General features: G+C 40.7%; 1 protein-coding gene and 1 pseudogene across 3 annotated transcripts in view; one reads left to right on the top strand and one right to left on the bottom strand.

Annotated features, from left to right (window-relative positions):
- NR1D2 (nuclear receptor subfamily 1 group D member 2) overlaps nucleotides 1-17,539 on the bottom strand; it is a 146,073-nt gene that overhangs the window by 48,715 nt on the left and 79,819 nt on the right. The window lies entirely within an intron of this gene.
- Nucleotides 3,238-3,336, top strand: LOC134391412 (U6 spliceosomal RNA; annotated as a pseudogene).

The raw sequence follows: 17,539 nt of genomic DNA, 5'->3' as shown, positions 1-17,539 counted from the left end.
ACCATCTCAACCACTTATGAGCTGTGTGACCTAGGCCAAATTACTTAACCTCCCTGAATCTAAATGTCCTTGTCTGTGACACATGAATTTTACACTATAGGGTTTTTGTGAGGATTAAGTAAGATATATACTTTATTCAATGTCTGGCATTATGTGAGTGTGATGAGTTTGTTTGGTTTTCTTAATGCCATAATTCACACCACTCCCATTGTGAGGTGAAGTAATGTCTTCCACTGAGTTGGGATGAGCTTGTGACTGCATCAACAAATAGAGAGGAGGTAGAAGTGATCCCCAGGGCTAGGTCAGAAAAGCCATTCAGAATCTTCCTGGTTCTCGTGGAATGCTTGCTCTGGGAGGAGTCAGCTCCCATTTCAGAAGTCTGACTAACCTAACATCACCGGGATGGGGAGGCCACATGTAGGTACTCCAGATAACAAGCCCGGTGGGGCTCCCAGCAGACAGGTCACATAAACTGCCAGCCACATGAGTGGAGCAACTTGGAAATCCAGCTCAGTAAAGCATTCAAATGGTCAACATCTGACTGCAACCAGCAAGAACCACTCAGCTGAGCCCTTTCCACATTCCTGACCCACAAAATCATGAGCAAAATACAGTCATGCCCTATGTAAAGACATTTCACATATCTGATGGTGGTCCCATAAGATTATAACGGAATGGAGCCGAAAAATTCCTAGTGTTGTCATAGCTGATGTGCTGTAATAGCGTAACACATGACTCACATGTTTGTGGTGATGCTGGTGTAAACAAGCCTGCTGCACTGCCAGTTGTATAAAAGTCTAGCCTAGATATGTACATTTCATGATGTTTGCACAATGACAAAATCCCTTAATGACCCATTTCTCAGAATGTATCCCCGTCGTTAAGCGATGTATGACTATAAAATGGTTTATACCGTGACACCTTGGGGTAGTTGGCTACACAGCAAAAGTAACCAGAACAATAAACAACAGTACATGGTAGCAAACATTGATATGAATGGAGTTTCTAAATCACATCAGTCCTAGAACTGGGTCTTTCACTTTCCAAGGTGCAAATACTGGGGGTATCACAGCTCAGCGTCGTCCTGGCTGAGCAGATCAGCATTTAGAGTTGCCTCTCTTCAGAGCCCGGTTTCCTTCAACTCTCTGCTGGGTTTTCTGTCTAACTTCTAGATCAAGAAAGTCTGGATAAGCTTCAGATAAACACGTTAAAATTATTTCCTGGAAGCTCACCAAACTGAACATGTGAATCCTCCCCAGTCTGCACAATTGAAAACAAGTTATATAATTTCTGTTTCTCAGGGCGGAAAGGGCTGTGCAAGACAGAACGCTGGGACTGTTGCCTGTCATCTGGAATCACATTTTAAATAAACAGACAAAGTGAACTGTGTAGAAATGATGAATAATGAAATGGTAGAAATAGAAATTAAAGAGCAGTGAGGACTACAGAAGCTATTTCTGTCTCACTGAGAATTCCTCATGGTTTAGGTTAGATGTTTTATGTCTAAGGGAGTAGATTACTTTTAATGTCTTTGAACTTAACACTTCCATGACATTCATGGTTTCCAAATGCCTGTGATGTACTTAGATGTAAACGTCCCTGATGGACGAGGAGCAGCTGGAGACTCATACTGAACGTGTCTGTTTCTCCTTCAGCTATTTGTTCCATTAGCCATCTCAATTATTTATGGACGTCATTCTCCAATGAGAAAGTTACTTTCTGTGAAGACTAGAATTATTTTAAGTTTGATGGAGTTTTTGTTTTGTTTTTTTTTTTCCTCTTTTCAGCTTTCTTTGCTGGTCATCACCCTCCAGCCCATCCATTTAGGACAGTATATCCTCTAGGATGGCATTTGAATTTTCTAGAAGACAAACAAATTAGATGTAAATCCCACAAGTATTATATTTGTGGCTGTGTCTTCTCTTCCTACTCCACACTCTCAGGATGTCTTGTGGCATGTTTAAGAAACAGTCACAGATATGTAAGTATTTGTAATATATTCAGGATTCTGAAATCATTATAGCAATCACTGTTCTTACGAAAATTCGCGTGACTATCTAGAAACTAAAATTTGATTATCAGTGCCATGGTGTCTTGGTCCCCAAACTTGACTGATTACCAAAACCAGCCAGGGATGTTTTTAAAAATTTTGCCTTAGAAAAATGGAATCGGAGTCTCTGAGAGAGGAGCTCAAGAATTCGTATTGTATATTAGAAGCTTCTAGGTAGTTTGATGGCCCACGGCTTTGGTCGTCTGTGCCCGACTGCACCTATGCCCTACCATAAAACCTCAAGAAGAAGGAGCTGTTAGCAAGCAGGCAAGGTGTAGGTACTAGGAGGAAGTTTCATCCAGAAACCTCCCAAGGCCTGGATTAGACTAAACAGGTCCTCCTTCCATTTATTCAACCAACAAATATCTTAAGGGTTTAATATGAGTGAGTTATGACAGAGGAAGAGAAGAATATGACTTATTCTCTGCCATCAGGAAACCCAGAATCTATACATTCAATCATTTGTTCACTCATTCATTCATTCATTCACCAAATATTTATTGAACACCTGTTATGTGCTAGGTACTGTTCCAGACACTCAAGTGGTGAACATAGTCCCTGTCCTCATGGAATATGGTATTTAGCACAACTTACACTCCTTTTTTAGGAAGGCAAACAGGTAACACATGAGGTTGGCTTTAACCATTGCATCAGGCAGTTTTTTAGGCAGAAGCAATACCTCACTGAGTCTGGGCATGAGTGCCTCCTTAAATTCTGCACCCTAGATGCCTTACCTGCCTCAGCCCAGTCCCAGCCATGAGCGTCACAGGTGTCCTAGATGGGATCTCAGTGTGTGCATCAAATGTTCAGAAACTGATGAATAACCTAGTGTGGCTTAAGTATGGACTACACAGGGTAGAGGAACCGGCTAGAGATTCTGCTGTGGATGAGGTGAGGCTGCGTCTGCCGTCCGCTGACAGTTTGTGAAGTTCCTTTCATGCCTAATGTCTCCTCTTTGTATGATAATTATATTACCTATTTTATTTTTTAGAAAGATCATTCTGATGACAGTGTAAAAATGGAGGTGAGGGGTCAGCCGGTTAGCTCAGTTGTTTAGAGCACAGCCTTATAATACCAAGGTCATGGGTTCAAGATCCCCACACCAACTAGCTGCCAAAAAAAAAAAAAATGGAGGTGAGGGAGTAAGGTTTGGAGACCAAGAAACAAACAGAGGAGCGATTATATGCATGCTTCAGCAGCACGTATACTAAAGTTGGAACCCTACAGAGATTACATGGCTGCTGCACAAGGATGACACACAAATTCGTGAAGCATTCCATATTTTCCTTCATCCACAAGTTTTTCCTTATGCCCTTGGTTTTCTGTCTGTTTTTTGTTTTGTTTTGCTTTTTCATAGAAAAAAATATATAAATTTGTAAATGATAAAGTAGCTAGTATAATAGTATCAGAAAAGGGTAATAAGCACTTGAATTGAGGCAGTGGCCTAAATGGACAGGAAGCCTTGGTACTCAAGGCAATCGGGATACAGGGGAGAGAAGAAAGTTCTAGGGCCACCCAAGTTAAGGAGTCTAATTACATCCTTCTCTACAAGGGTGAATGAGAAACAAAGATAATAAAGCAAATTTCTGTTTCATACTTGGCACCGCCTGAAGGCGACTTTTTAAATTTTTAATTCACTACCATAGACCAGCTCTCACATAGGTTTGTGGTCCAAATTCCTGCTACCTATGTGGTAAACACACACACACACACACACACCCTTCAAGTATAGTATTGTATTTAAAGTTAGTCCTGGGTTAGCAATATGCCAAGGCAAACGGGAGAAGAAAGCACAAATCGTCACTGGAGCAGGCCTCAAAAAATTCCCAGATACCATTCCAAGGAAAATGAGGCACTCACTGCATAAAAGCTCAAAACACAGAGAAACAATGTATCATGAATGAGAGTCAGGAAAACCAACAGACTATAGGAAGGGTCTTCAAAAAGTTCATGGAAGGATTCATAGTATCTTTTAATCAGCTTTTCCATGAACTTTTGAAGTACCCTTGCATAATTAACCCTGCAAAGACGTTCAGTATTGGAACTATATGAAATAAAATGAAAAATAACAATATTTTATGTTTAAGGAATTAAGACAACTTGAAAATATGAGCCAAAATGCATCCCAGAGAGACAAAGAGATGGAAATATAAAATAGTGGTTTGAAGCCATAGAGGATAGTGTAGGGAGTCCAATTCGTGTCCAGTTAGAACTCTAGCAAGAAACAGAGAATGGGAAAGAAGTCCTATTCAAGGAAACCGTGGCAGAGAATTTTCCAGAATTGTCAAAAAATAGCAATCCTCACATCCTGAGATAGGAGGTGCTCAGTTTCCCTGGGTTTGGGTTTCAGGACACAGATCTGGGTTTCAAGCCATTCCCCAAGGTCTCAGGGCCTTCCTCTACACCCTCCTCTAGAGGAGAGTTACTGTGGCGAGTTGAACCTATTTTTGGACGAATGTGAGACCTCAGGGGGCTGATCTATGCTAATCCAGTAGCTAAGCATGCTCCGTAGAAGGGGGTTATATAACCCTAATGGCCAAGCGTGCTCAGTCACGTGGAATTTATATTCATTAGATAGCATAAATATGTATTATAGAGCAAAAGTATAAAAGTTGGATCCCGGCAGAAGGCGGAGTTGCTCACTTTCCTGGGGCCAACCTGCACGTGGCCGGCTGAGGTGTGTATCTTTTTTTTGCATCGAACTTACTTTGGGCAAGTGGCTGCTCATTCCCTTGAACCAGCCTGCACTGTAGGCTTACTGGCCTGTAAGGGGTATTTCTTGCTTTTGTGTGGGACCTGGTATGGGCCCTGCTGGGTCTCTGGAGTGATGCCACACTCTCTGTGAAATCTGTATCTCTTATTCACTACTTTAAACCTATTCGCACTTTCCATTGTGACTGCTCTTGAATTCTTTCCTGTGGCAGAGTCAAGAACCTGGTACAAGGACAAGGTGGGTTAAGGCCAACTACCAGGCCTTCCCAGACCCCTTCTCCTCCAGCATCATCAAAGATTTGTTTTTTTTTTTTAGAAATTCTCACTAAAACAAATTGGCAAAGCTTTAGAACACCAAAGAAAAAGGGAAGATCATAAAAAGGGAGAAAAAAGATTACCTACAAAAGAATGGCAATTATAGTTGAATTTGCAAAAGCAAAAACAAATGCAAAAGATAGTGAAACAATATCTACAATGTATAGAAAAAAAACTGTCATATTAGATTTTCACACCTAGAAAAAGTCCTTTCAAGAACAAAGAAGAATTAAAGTCAATTTCAAACAAACAAAAATTGAATGAGTTTACCACCAACAAACTTTTAAGAAAGAAAATTCTAACGGATGTACTTCAGGCTTAAGGAAGAATATCCTTGATGAAAGATCCGAGATTCAATAAAGATAGTGATCAAAGATATTAGGAAATACATGAGAAGATATAAACAAACATTGACTGTATAAAATAATAATAATAATAATGTATAATACGGGAGGGAGGGCAAGATAAAAGGAAAATACTGAAAACAGTAAAATATAAAATGAGACAGGATAATCAGAATTATAATACTCTATGGTCAATATATTGTTAGAAAGGAAGGCAAAAGTATTTATAAACTTTAGACTTTGTTAAATAGACATGTTATAATGTAAATGGTAACCACTAAAATAATAGACATAAAACATGACTTCTAAACAGAGGGGGGGAAATGGAATGAGGAAAAGTGAAATATGTATATACATACACACAAACATAATTTGTTCCCCTTTTGTGTGTGTGTGTATATGTATATAGTCACAATAAACAAATGTAACTAAAGTCTTCCACTAAACAGTAAAGGTTACCAAATTGGATTTTAAAACATTCAGCAATATGTCATTTAAAGCAAACATACTTAAAACAGAAGTATACGGGAAAGTGAAAGAATGGGCTATGAATCAGGGTCCCAGAAGAAAACAGAAAGCACACTCAAAGGATAACTGAAGAGAGGCGTGGGTAGGGGGAAGGGTTCTAACAGGGGATGATGCAGTACCCAGGGACTTGCGACAGCAGGAAGCTGTTACCTCGGCATTATCACCTCTGGGCCTAAAAGAGCTTGGGGAAGGAGCAGCCACTGGAAGCAGGAAATTGCCTGAAGCTATGGTGAGGCACTGCTGATCCACAGGACTGCAGGGAGTGACCAGGAGGAATAAATACCCCAACTCCTCTCTCTCCTTTGTTCTGTACTCCTCGTGGCAGTCCTCCCTAGTCAACCCCAACCAGGGGCCAGAGGATGAAGGAACCTGGGTGATGCTGTCCACAGCTGTCAACCTCCTGACCAGAAAGAGTAGAGAGAGAATCTGGAGGTACAAATAGACAATATTTGGCCCACCAGAAGAAAGCTGGTGTAGCCACATTAATGTAATACGACATAGACTTCAAAGTCAAAAGCACTACCAGAAATAAGGAGGATCACTACCCAATAACAAAAGATTCATTTCATCAAGAAGATAAAACAATTCTATACTTGTATACTCCCAACTACATACCCTCATAACACAAAACACAAACAGCCTGAAAATGTATCACATGAAGCAAAAAACAAAACCAAAAGAAATTGACAAGCCTATCAGTAGAACAAGAAAGAAAATATACCTAAAAAATTTATAAATCAAGCTTACCAAAAAAAAAAAAAAAATCAAGAAAGAATTATAGAAGATTTGAAGAGAATAATTAACAAACTTCATCTCTTGGTCATGTAAGGAGCATCAAACACAATAAGTAGAAAATATATATTTTTTCAAACACGCATGGAGCATTTAAGAAAATTGATCAGATGCTGGCCACAAAGCTAACCTCAAATGTCAAAGGATTTGGCAACACACAATGCTCAATCTATGACCACAATATTATTAAGTTAAAAATCAATAACAAAAAAATAACTAGAAAACAAATCTATATTTAACACTTTTTAAACTCTCTTCTAAGCTATAGATGCAAACATATTCAAGATAGAACAAAACTGACGGGATACAACTAGAGCAGTACTTAGAGGGAAATTTACATATTTTAACACTTACTTTCAAAACCAAGCCTAAAAATTATTGAGCTAAGGATCCAACAGAACATGTTAGCCACTGTTTACCTTCCATACTCCACCCCTGAACTCTCCACTGGCTCCCTATCTCACTTGGTGTGAATATCACTCCTGTGTTAGCCTACAGAACTATGATGCTCTGTCTCACCTCAGTCAGAGTGACTATTACCAAAAAGACAAGAAAGACCACATGCTGGGAAGGATGCAGAGAAAGGGGGACTCTTATACACTGCTGGTGGCAATGTAAATTTGTGCTGACACTATGGGAAACAGTATGGAGGTTCCTCAAAAACACTGAAAATAGAATTACCATATGATCCAGCAATCCCCCTACTTGGCATGTATCCAAAGGAAATGAAATCAGTATGCCGAAGAGACATCTGCACTCCCATGTCCACTGCAGCATTATTCACAATAGCCGAGAGGTAGAAACAACGTAAATGTACATCAACAGATTAACGGGTCAAGAAAATGTGGTACCTATGCACAATGAAATACTATTCAGCCTTAAAAAAGATGGAAATCCTGTCATTTGTGACAACATGGCTGAACCTGGAGAACATTATGTTAAGTGACATAGTCTAGACACAGAAAGACAAACACTGCATGATCTCACCTGTATGTGGAATCTATAAAAGCTGAACTCATAGAAACAGAGAGTAGAATGGTGGTTACCAGGGGCTGAAGGTGTGGAGTGGGGGGAGATACTGGGGAGATGTTGGTCAGAGAATACAAAGTTTCACTTAGAAGGAATAAATTCGAGAGAACTATTGTACAAAATAGTGACTGTAGTTAACAATGTACTGTATTCTTGAAAATCGCCAAGAGAGTAGGTTTTAAATGTTCTCACCACAAAAAGTAAGTGCTGTATGTAAGGCAATGCATATGTTAATTGGCTCAATTTACATTCCACAGTGTATACATATTTCAAAACATCATGTTATACATGATAAATATATACAATTTTTATTTGTCAACTTAAAAATTAAAATTAAAAAAATACTTGGCTTTTGAGTTTCTAAGTTGGCTTTTTGAAATTTTTGGCAGAAACAACAGTCTTGAAATATAAGACTTTCAATTTTCAAAACTTGGGCTTTTTGAGGGAGAAAAACATTATTTCATACCAAAAGCTTAGATTTGAATATCACAAACTAAAGTCCTAAAGGAATCTGTCTCTGAGAGCACAGAATTTATACCATAAATAAAGGGTTGGAAAGAGAATAGTTCAAGAGCTAGATCACCGTGCCCCAGAGACTAGAGTCAGAGAAGGAAAACCAGAGAGGGGAGTTAGCTAGTACAGGTCTCAGAGAAGGTCGTGTAGCTCTCTGTGCCACGCTGCCCCATACTCTAGGCCAAGTCCCTGGGCCAGTACATCAGCCGCATCTGGGAACTCCTCAGAATGTAAGCTCTTGGTCCCCACCTCATATCTACTGAATCAGAAATTCTGTTTGAACAAAACCTCTAGGTGATTGTTACACACACCAAGAACCAATAATCCAAGCCAGATTGGGTGGATCTGGGAACCAAGGAGACTGCATGTCCCCCCAGGTGAAAACCCAGAGTGGGTAAAGCCTAGAGACAGCTCCTAGTTAAGCCTGAGATGTCGGTGGGGGTGTGTGCCAACAACCGGAAAGCAGGGTTACTTCATCTCAGAGGGTGGAGTCTCAAGCCACCGAGAATTAGTCCTAGGTTTGGAAACCAAATGGAATTTGTCCTTCTGGATTTCAAAATTGCTTGAGACTGGTAACTCTTTTCTACCTTCCATCTTCTCCCTTTGGACTAGGAATGTCTATAACTGTTATCCTCTGCCTGACCCACCACGGTATTTTGGAAGCAAATAACTTGTCTTCTCATTTCACAGGTCCATAGATGGAGAGGAAAACACAATTTCCACTGACCAAATGTCTTCCTCTAAAGCCATAACCATACATAAGCACCCAAAATGTAAGTGCTACCCTAAAGGGTTTGGGAAGGGGTAGGGAAAGGAACTCAGAATTAATTACCTTTAAATCTTAAAATGTCCGGGAAAACACTTTAAGTGTTTGAGAAAAAAAAACCAGTGGTTGAATTGTCTGAGGTTTGGTGAGACAGGAGCTCAAAGTTGAGATAAAACTAAGTTACTAAAAAAAAGGTTGCATATTTTCACCCTCCTGTGTGCATGGCTGAATGTCTGTAATTGCTAAAACTATATGGTCAATCTCTTTACATGTCAATATAGATGTACAGTATCATTTCCATTCTGTTATGTGAACAAACCATAATTTATTGAATGATCTTCACTTGTTAGAAATTGAAGCTGTGACCACTCTTTTGTAAACGTGTGTAATGTGTACATGTATGTGGCATGTGTGTGCATGTTTGTACCTACATACATTTATCTTTGTATCTTTCTGCACTTGTTTAAATACTTGTTTGGGATAAACTGCTAAAAGTAGAATCATTAAGTCAATAGAGATGTACATATTGATACTCAGTTGAGCTCCAGAACAGGCTGTCATGATGTATATTTCTATACATAGGGTATGAAAGTACCTATTTCTCCACATCCTCACCAATAATGAGTGTTTTCATTCTCTTTCATGTCAAATCATTACTTTGTAACAGTCACTCAATTCAAGAATCTACTCCCTTTGTGAAACCCATTCCCTAATCGAAGGCAAAGAGCCTCCAGGACCCCTGGATATCCTGTCGCAGCATCATGCTCAGAAGCATGGTGTGAGAAGACTGTCCGGGCCGAGACTCACTCCTGAGAGACAACCATCCTGTTCCTGGCTACCCTACCTCCTCTTGTCCGGACACCTGCCGGTAGCTCTTCATTCATAAGCACAACTGCACACATAATACTCCTGCTCCCAGAGGTGACTCCACCTGTCCATAAAGGTTAGTTAATAGAATCTTAAAAGTTGACATTAGTTGGGATGTTGGCGATCACCTAAGAGTAGAAGGGACTCATCCAATTTAATTCAAGAACTATCCATTCTCTGGCATCTGATCCTTACAGTGTTTGTTCCCTTTAGATACAACATTTAAACATCAAAAAATAGAGAAATAGAAGATAAAGATAATCACAACAACATCTGCCATATATTTAGTACTGACTCTGTGCCAGGTACCATATGAGGAGCTTGAGTCTCGCTGACTCTAATCCTTAAAACAAGACTTCAACATAGACACTGTGATCCCCATGTTGCAAATCAGTAAACGAAGAGCAGGGAGATGAAGTATACCTCCCAGGATCACACAGCTAATAAAAGGCAGAACCAGCATTTGAACCCATGTTTGTTAATTCCAAAGTCCATGTGTGTGCCACAATACTTTGGAGCTCAACGTGTAGCACTAAAAACTGTCATTACAGGCTAAAAAGGCTTTGAGTGGCAAAAAATGTCTGAGTTCAGTGCTGCCCAGGATTCCTGGGGAAATTTTCAAAGGCCCAAGAAGTATCTCCTCATCTCTGGATGCAGCCTGGTTTGTTAAAAATTCATTAAACCCAATATTTCTAGTGTAAATGCTGCTAGAGATTCTAGCAGGATGAATTCTGAGGCCAATATTAAGGTACTGGGTCCAAACCGAAGTCTTGCACTAAGGATCATTAATGCTAATCCCTCATCAATAAAAAGGTTTTGCTCTAAGGACAAAACACTTTGCAAATATTTTCCATCAATCCCCACAGGTATCTTACTCAGCTGTAAAAATCTGCTTCAGACAAAGTTTAAAACAATAAAAATTGACTTCTTAAGTATCAACTGTCCAAACAACACTCACTTACCATTTTCTTGATTCATAATACATCATTCAATCCACCCTTTAACTTCTAGGAAATAAAACTGAACAAAATAGTTACTATAAAAACAGCATTAAAAATTCTAACCAGACAAAAAATAAACTTACTGACGGTTCAAAATGCATTTTTTTCTACCCCTTACTCAAATTGAAATCAATTTCTCCTCCTCCCATCTCCTTCTATTAACTAATCACCCTCTGTCCCAGTGTACTCATGAATTGTTTTCTGAGTATATTTCACCAACTTTTTATCATTCTGGCTTGAAGTAACAAGCCAGAAACATAGTACAATCTCTGGCAGCTTAATTCGGATGGATAAAATAGTACAATAATGAAACCTAGGTCAGGGGCTGTATCTCATAAGTGCTGTGCCTGGGACATAACAGGCACCAATGACTTACAGCAAGATTAACTTGGACACTATTACCATAGGCTTACTAATTTGGTGCCTAGTGGATATGCACTTGAATCTTAGAAGGCAGTGCAGAGAAAGGCTGGGAATTGTTTTGTATGTTGGAATTGAGAAAGGGAGAGGAGAGATGACCTAACTACCCCACTCCTGGAAACGGAAGCTGATAAGAATACCATAGCTAGAGCATGTCACCCAAAAAGCTTGGGAAAATTGGAAAAGGGGAGGGTTTTTTCCTCCATTTTCTGATATTTGAGGGGATTATTGCTTTTAATGGAGTGGGGAACCTAAAGTATTCATGGTTTTGATACGCTACTAGCACAGTACCTGGCCCTGGTAAGCGAGAGGAAACCAACTGCTTTCCTTATATCATCTCATTGCAGCACCCTGCAAAGTGGGTACTAATATGCCCATGTCATACCCACAGAAAGCTGTGTTGCTCATTGGGCGGATGCAGCCTGCTAGATTAGCAGGCTCTTAATCTTTTTTGTACCATGGCCCCCTTTGGCAGCCTTTTGAAGTCAGCAGATGCCTTCTCAGAATTATGTTTTAAAATGCATAAAATAAAATATACGAGATTGCAAAGGAAACCAATTGCATTGAATCACAGCCCTACCCGTGGAATCCAAGGAACCACATAAAGAATTCCCAGTTGAGAGAGGGATGGTTCCATACAAAACTTGTGTCTAGAGCTGGAAATGCCATTTACTACTCAGTCAGCCTGGCACTGCAGGGCATGTTGGGGAAATGACTGTGCTTGGGAGAGAGAAAGAGAGAGAGAACTCTATGAGTGGAGTAACTGGGCTGGGGTCGAGCCTGTATCACTGACGTGCACCTGGCATCCAAGGCCAAAGACCAAGGCAGGTGGGATGCCTGCTGTTGCTCTTGCTCCTGGGCAGCATTTGTGTTCTCCCTCCCATGGCTAACGGCCTACTAGAGGTGACAGCACCATAGTCAAGGACTGGGATCACACAAGGCTCTGGATCAGCAGGCACCAGAGAGGGATTGGATGCAATTCATCCTAGATCGTAGGGTGCAAACAAGAAGGAAGGCACAGGGGCAACCAGGCTGCTCTTGTTACAGCAGCAATGCCTAGGGACAGCAGCAACAGCCAAAAAGCTCTCCCAGCAAGCAACTGCGACTAGGTCTGGAATCCAGAGAGCAGACCCCAGGGGTCCTTGTGGAACCGCAGGAAAAGAGCCTCATATCAGTCAGGCTTTCAGCAGGAAACTTCAGAGAGCACCTCGATGGGGTGACTGAGAGTTTAATAAAACACTGTTTATAAAGATGCAGACAGATTTAAGGGAAACCAAGGAAGGGTAAGTAGCACGGATTAGCTAAGGACATTTATCCTTACCACCCACAAAGGCACAAGAAAAGAGAACAAATATTATAATCCAGAGAAATGGGTGGGGGAATCCCTGACGTCACTTCCCTCCCCCTGCAAATGCCCCTGATTCTTTCCATGGGCTGAACTCACTCGGAGCCTGAGTGCTGAAAGTCCTTGAAGACCAGCCTCACAGGCGGAGCAGAGAGGAGAACGGGTCCATCTAGAAACGCAAAGACAGTCCAGCCAAGGATGCTTTTCACAGGAGGAGGAAGGAGGTGCTCAAAGCCAATTAAATTGTAAAGTAAGTTTTACCTCATGTTAAAACATGGATCAGCAGGAGATACCAGTTACATCCACTTCTCACACAATGAAACTGAATCTCAGGGAGGATAAATGACTTAGTAAAGACTCATAAAAAACAATTAACAAAAATGAGATTCAAAACTCAAGTCCGCTCGACAACAGAGTCCACACTTTAGCCACTCGGCCACAGTGCCTCTAACAGTTATATTTTTAAAGGAGAATTCTGACTGTATAGGACTCGGATATAACCCATTCTCATCTCACTGCTCAAAACATTTTTTTTCTAAGACTATGACATATGGACATTTTCATGTAAAACCCTCTATGAGAGGATTATAAACTCATATATGAGAACAAGCAGTATGGAAAGTAGTCTATGTTTGAAAATAGTCAACCCAAAATAAGAAATAAACTGACATTTGAAAGGGTAGAGTTGCTTGTCTCAGTCTGGGCAAAGCTTCAGATTTTGGAAATCCATGAAGATTAAAATGAGGCCTCCGATGAAGCCAACATTGCTGATTGTGTGGAAGCTTAGAGAGCAAGGCTGATCGGGCAAAATTCCACCCGGCAGGCTTTATGTTCAGTGAGCAGTGGGCAAAAGGGAGGAGTCTTCCTTTCCTTATAACTTGTTTTGAAAAGGAATGCATTCTGTATCTACTTGACACCGAGGAGAAAGCCTAGTTCAGAACACATCATCCACTTTCTTTATTTCAACAGATGAACAACAAGTTACTACGTTCTCAATTTTTTTTCCTATTCTCATAATCCAATAAAAACTGATTAATGCTCAGTTCCTTTTTACATGCATGGCAGGTATCTCCATGCATGGAGACATTTCTATATATGTATATTTCAAGGGAAGTTCAGACCTCTGTAGATTCTGCAGTAGGGAGGATCCTGGGTTACAAAGCAGAAAGACTTAGCAGGCCACCAAGCCAGGCACTACAGCCTGACAAAGAGCTCAGCTGAGTCAAATCTGAAAATGCGATAATGTCTTCTCCACCATGTTGGTGCAGACAGTTGAGAAGCCGGCCACAGGCAACTTTTAAACATTGTCCTATAAACATATTCTACATGTTGTACTCATTAAATATGTTTATTTTTTGCATGTCAATCACACCTCAATAACGTGGTTTAAAAAAAAAGAAGGAAGAAAATAAATGTGAATCTAAAAGTTAAGACCAGGAAACCAAAGTCCCTTGCTTTCATAAATTAAGTCTCAAAATTTCCCTCTCAAAATAAACAAACGAAAAACCACTTTGCAGCATCTAAGAGAGACTGTGGCCTCATAAAACATGTCTTCAAAGCCTGTAGAAACAGGCCAGGTCCTGATCCAGGCCTTGCCACTTAGTCCTAGCCGCGTGTCACAAGCAAACGTCATCTCTCTGGAGCCTCAGTTTACCCAGCTACAAAATGAGAATCACAATATCCAGCTCACAGGGTGATTGTGAGGTTTACATGAGGTTGGGTCTCCTGTCTTTTTTTAAAACCAACTCAAAGGCTTTACAAATAAAGCCCAATTTCCTCTAATCTCAACTTTGCCTGTCAGGCTCTATGAACCCTGCTAAAAATTTACTTGGAGCGGGTCTAAGAAGACCCATGGGGAAATCCAAGATATTAGCACCAAAATACAAATGTTCATTTGTAGTTGAAGATAAAACAAAGTCAGTCTCCTTGTTTTATAGGCTTCTAGAATGTAACTCGCCACTTCCCATGTCATATTTATCTATCTAGTTTCTCCTTAGACTGCGCATTTCTGGAGGGCCTTGTACTTCTATAATCCCAACACACGGCATAAGAATTGGCACATCCACGGTGCTCAATAAATGTTTATTGAGTGGATGGACGGATGGATGGACAGATGAATTATTGTCATCCCGCCTATGTCACAGGGCTGTTTTGAGGATCAAATGAGATAACATATATGGAGGTGCTTTGGAAATTATAAAATGTTTCCAAAGAGCTCAATGAACTTTCTTGGTTTTCTCTGTTCCTAGGAAGAAGATGGCAAGCGTTTTTCAAAACGGGAGAAGAGATGACTGGTTGCCTGACTTTAAGGAGAAAATGGAAAATTTAAAACACAACTATAGAACTTATTACTGCCCAAATGTATATTCCTAGACATTGTCCTGAATAATTTACAAAAGTAAAGGCGTGTTCATAAACTTCTGCTTAGAGGGCAAGCCAGCACAATTTATACATAGATGATAGATAAATAGATCGATTGATTTTTAACTCCCCTTGTAATTTTTTTTCAATTTATTGTCTCTCAGATTCAAATGTACTCTTCAGTGCCTGCTCTGTGAAAATGAATCTGGGCCCTTTAAATATTTTTCCTTTGCCTACAGACAGGATGTTAAGATTTGTTACTAGAGGGCACAGGAGAAATTGCAGGAGGAGGGGGTTTTGCTTTGCTAAATAAAATTTATGAGAGGCCACTGTTTTGGACTGAGCTCCTGCCCAGTGTCTGGTTCCTGTGGTGTATGATAACCTGAAGCACCAGCAGCCAGCTTAGGCAGTTTTGCAGCTGTGTGCCTATGGTGAGAAACCTTTCCCTGGCACCTCAGAGGGTGGATTTCCAGCAAACTCCACCAGTGAGGCCCCATAGCAACCTCTCCACCATTCAGTAAGCCATGGCCTTGCCCTCTCCAACATGGTCTGGAGCTTAGCCTTGGGAGGGATGGTGGGCTCTTTCCTGGGCACATGATCTCAGCCCTATGGATGGTGACAACCCCTTATTTCTGCTATTCTCATATTACTGAGAGATCTCTTTACTTCTTTATTTGCCAATTCCTCATTACACAATCCCCTGTTATAGTTAATAATTCTTTATATTAAACCTTCCCTGTTCAAATCGCTGTATGGTTTCTTGGTTGGACCCAGACCAATTCATCTCTCAATAATTTAATAAGTTTTTAGTATATCATTTTTTAAAATAATGCATTATATGGGATGACTCATCTCCCTTAGTCATTTTGCTATATTCATTCATGCATTCACTTATTTATCCATTCATTCAACCAATATTTATGAATACCTACTGCGTACTAGGTGCTGGGGCTACAAAGTCTTGCCTTCCAGGTGCTTACAATCCAATGCAAGATAAAGACAAGTGGGAGAACAAATATAATCAGTTCATTGAATAGTGAGAACCATGTAGCACACAAACATGAAACGGTTTTATTTTTTTCCAAATACTCTCCTTGATTGTCCAGTGTTACATGGCTCTTTTCCATAACAACATCTCAGGCAGATCTTGTAGCTTTCTGGTCATTTTCAGCTATTAAAATTCGATTTTTAAACTCAAACATAAATGTTATCTTTTCTCCCCCAGGTCAGGTTTGACCCAAGTGGCAGAGTAGATGGTCATATGGTCTGCTTCTGGAATACCTTTTTTCTCTCCCTCTTGTGGGCTGGGGTGGGAAGGATGAAGAAAAAGAAAAGTAGCTCATATAACTGATGTTTGATCTCTCGTGAGGCACTTGGAGCACATCCTTTAGGGGCCCTGGCAGGTCCTCTGCACTGCAGGGTTACTGACATGGGAGATCCAGCCCCAGCTCACCCTCTTTCAGATACCCTCTTAGCTCTTGCCCTTGGCAGCATCTCCAAAACACCTTCCTGCTGGAATTTTTTTGCCTGAAAGGCATTCCTCTCACCCTGGATACCAGCAAGCTGCTTCGAGCCTGTCCATCATCTCTCTCCAGTTCTCCTTTGTCCTGCTCTGGTAGGCCCAAGACTCACCAACAAATCCTAATCCACTGCCTTAGCCATGGGTCTTAGCAGTAAGGCTCTAGGCTCCCATTCTTGCAGATGCCTCCAATCCTTAACTTTATTCTACGGAGTTGCACCTTCATTTGGCTTGAGAAGAAAGGACAGTAATTAGGGGAAAAGATGGGAAAAGCCACATCTTTCCCCACCAGACTGATAACCTGCAATTCTTAAAATGAACCTCTTCTACCCTCCCCAGTCTTCATTCAAAACTTGAAACGGTGCTTGGTGGTAGCATTTCCAAGTCATCTACCCCTCAGTAAGCCTTGAGCAGCTATCAGGCCCAACTGTTGGCAGCTCTCTTAGTATGAGGAGGCTTAGTGAGAGACTTAGGATCACTTTCACTCCCAGTTGGACCCTCTTGATAGTTCTATACAGGAATTCCCTCTTAGCTTCCTGTTACCCAAGTAAACAACCTATTAAACTATGCATGATTAGCACAATAGTAATGTTCTATGGGTACTTAACCAAGGCTTGAGAGGGCTTCCCAAGAGTGAGTAATATCTAAGTTGAGTCCTAAAGGACAAGTAGGTTTACCTAAGCACAGAGTGTGGTGAAAAGGTGCCAAGCAGAGAGAAGAGCTCATGTGGAGGCCTTGAGGACAGAGTAGTTTTTTCCAGGAATTGCAAGTTATTTCTGCAACAAATGTTTACCACTACAGTGTGCCAGGCATGGTTCTAGGTGCTGGAGGGAGAGCAAAGAATAAAACACCACCAAAATCCCGACCCTCACAATGTTTACTATGCCAGTGGGAGGTAGGAAGCAAGGCAGCGGGCAGCATGCAGAGAGTGATGAGGCTGCAAAGAAAAGGAAGATGCCAGATAAGAAATGACCTTG

The sequence above is a fragment of the Cynocephalus volans genome, chromosome 11 (assembly GCF_027409185.1).
Source record: "Cynocephalus volans isolate mCynVol1 chromosome 11, mCynVol1.pri, whole genome shotgun sequence".
NCBI classification, from domain to species: Eukaryota; Metazoa; Chordata; class Mammalia; order Dermoptera; family Cynocephalidae; genus Cynocephalus; species Cynocephalus volans.
This window is presented reverse-complemented; position numbering and strand designations above follow the sequence as displayed.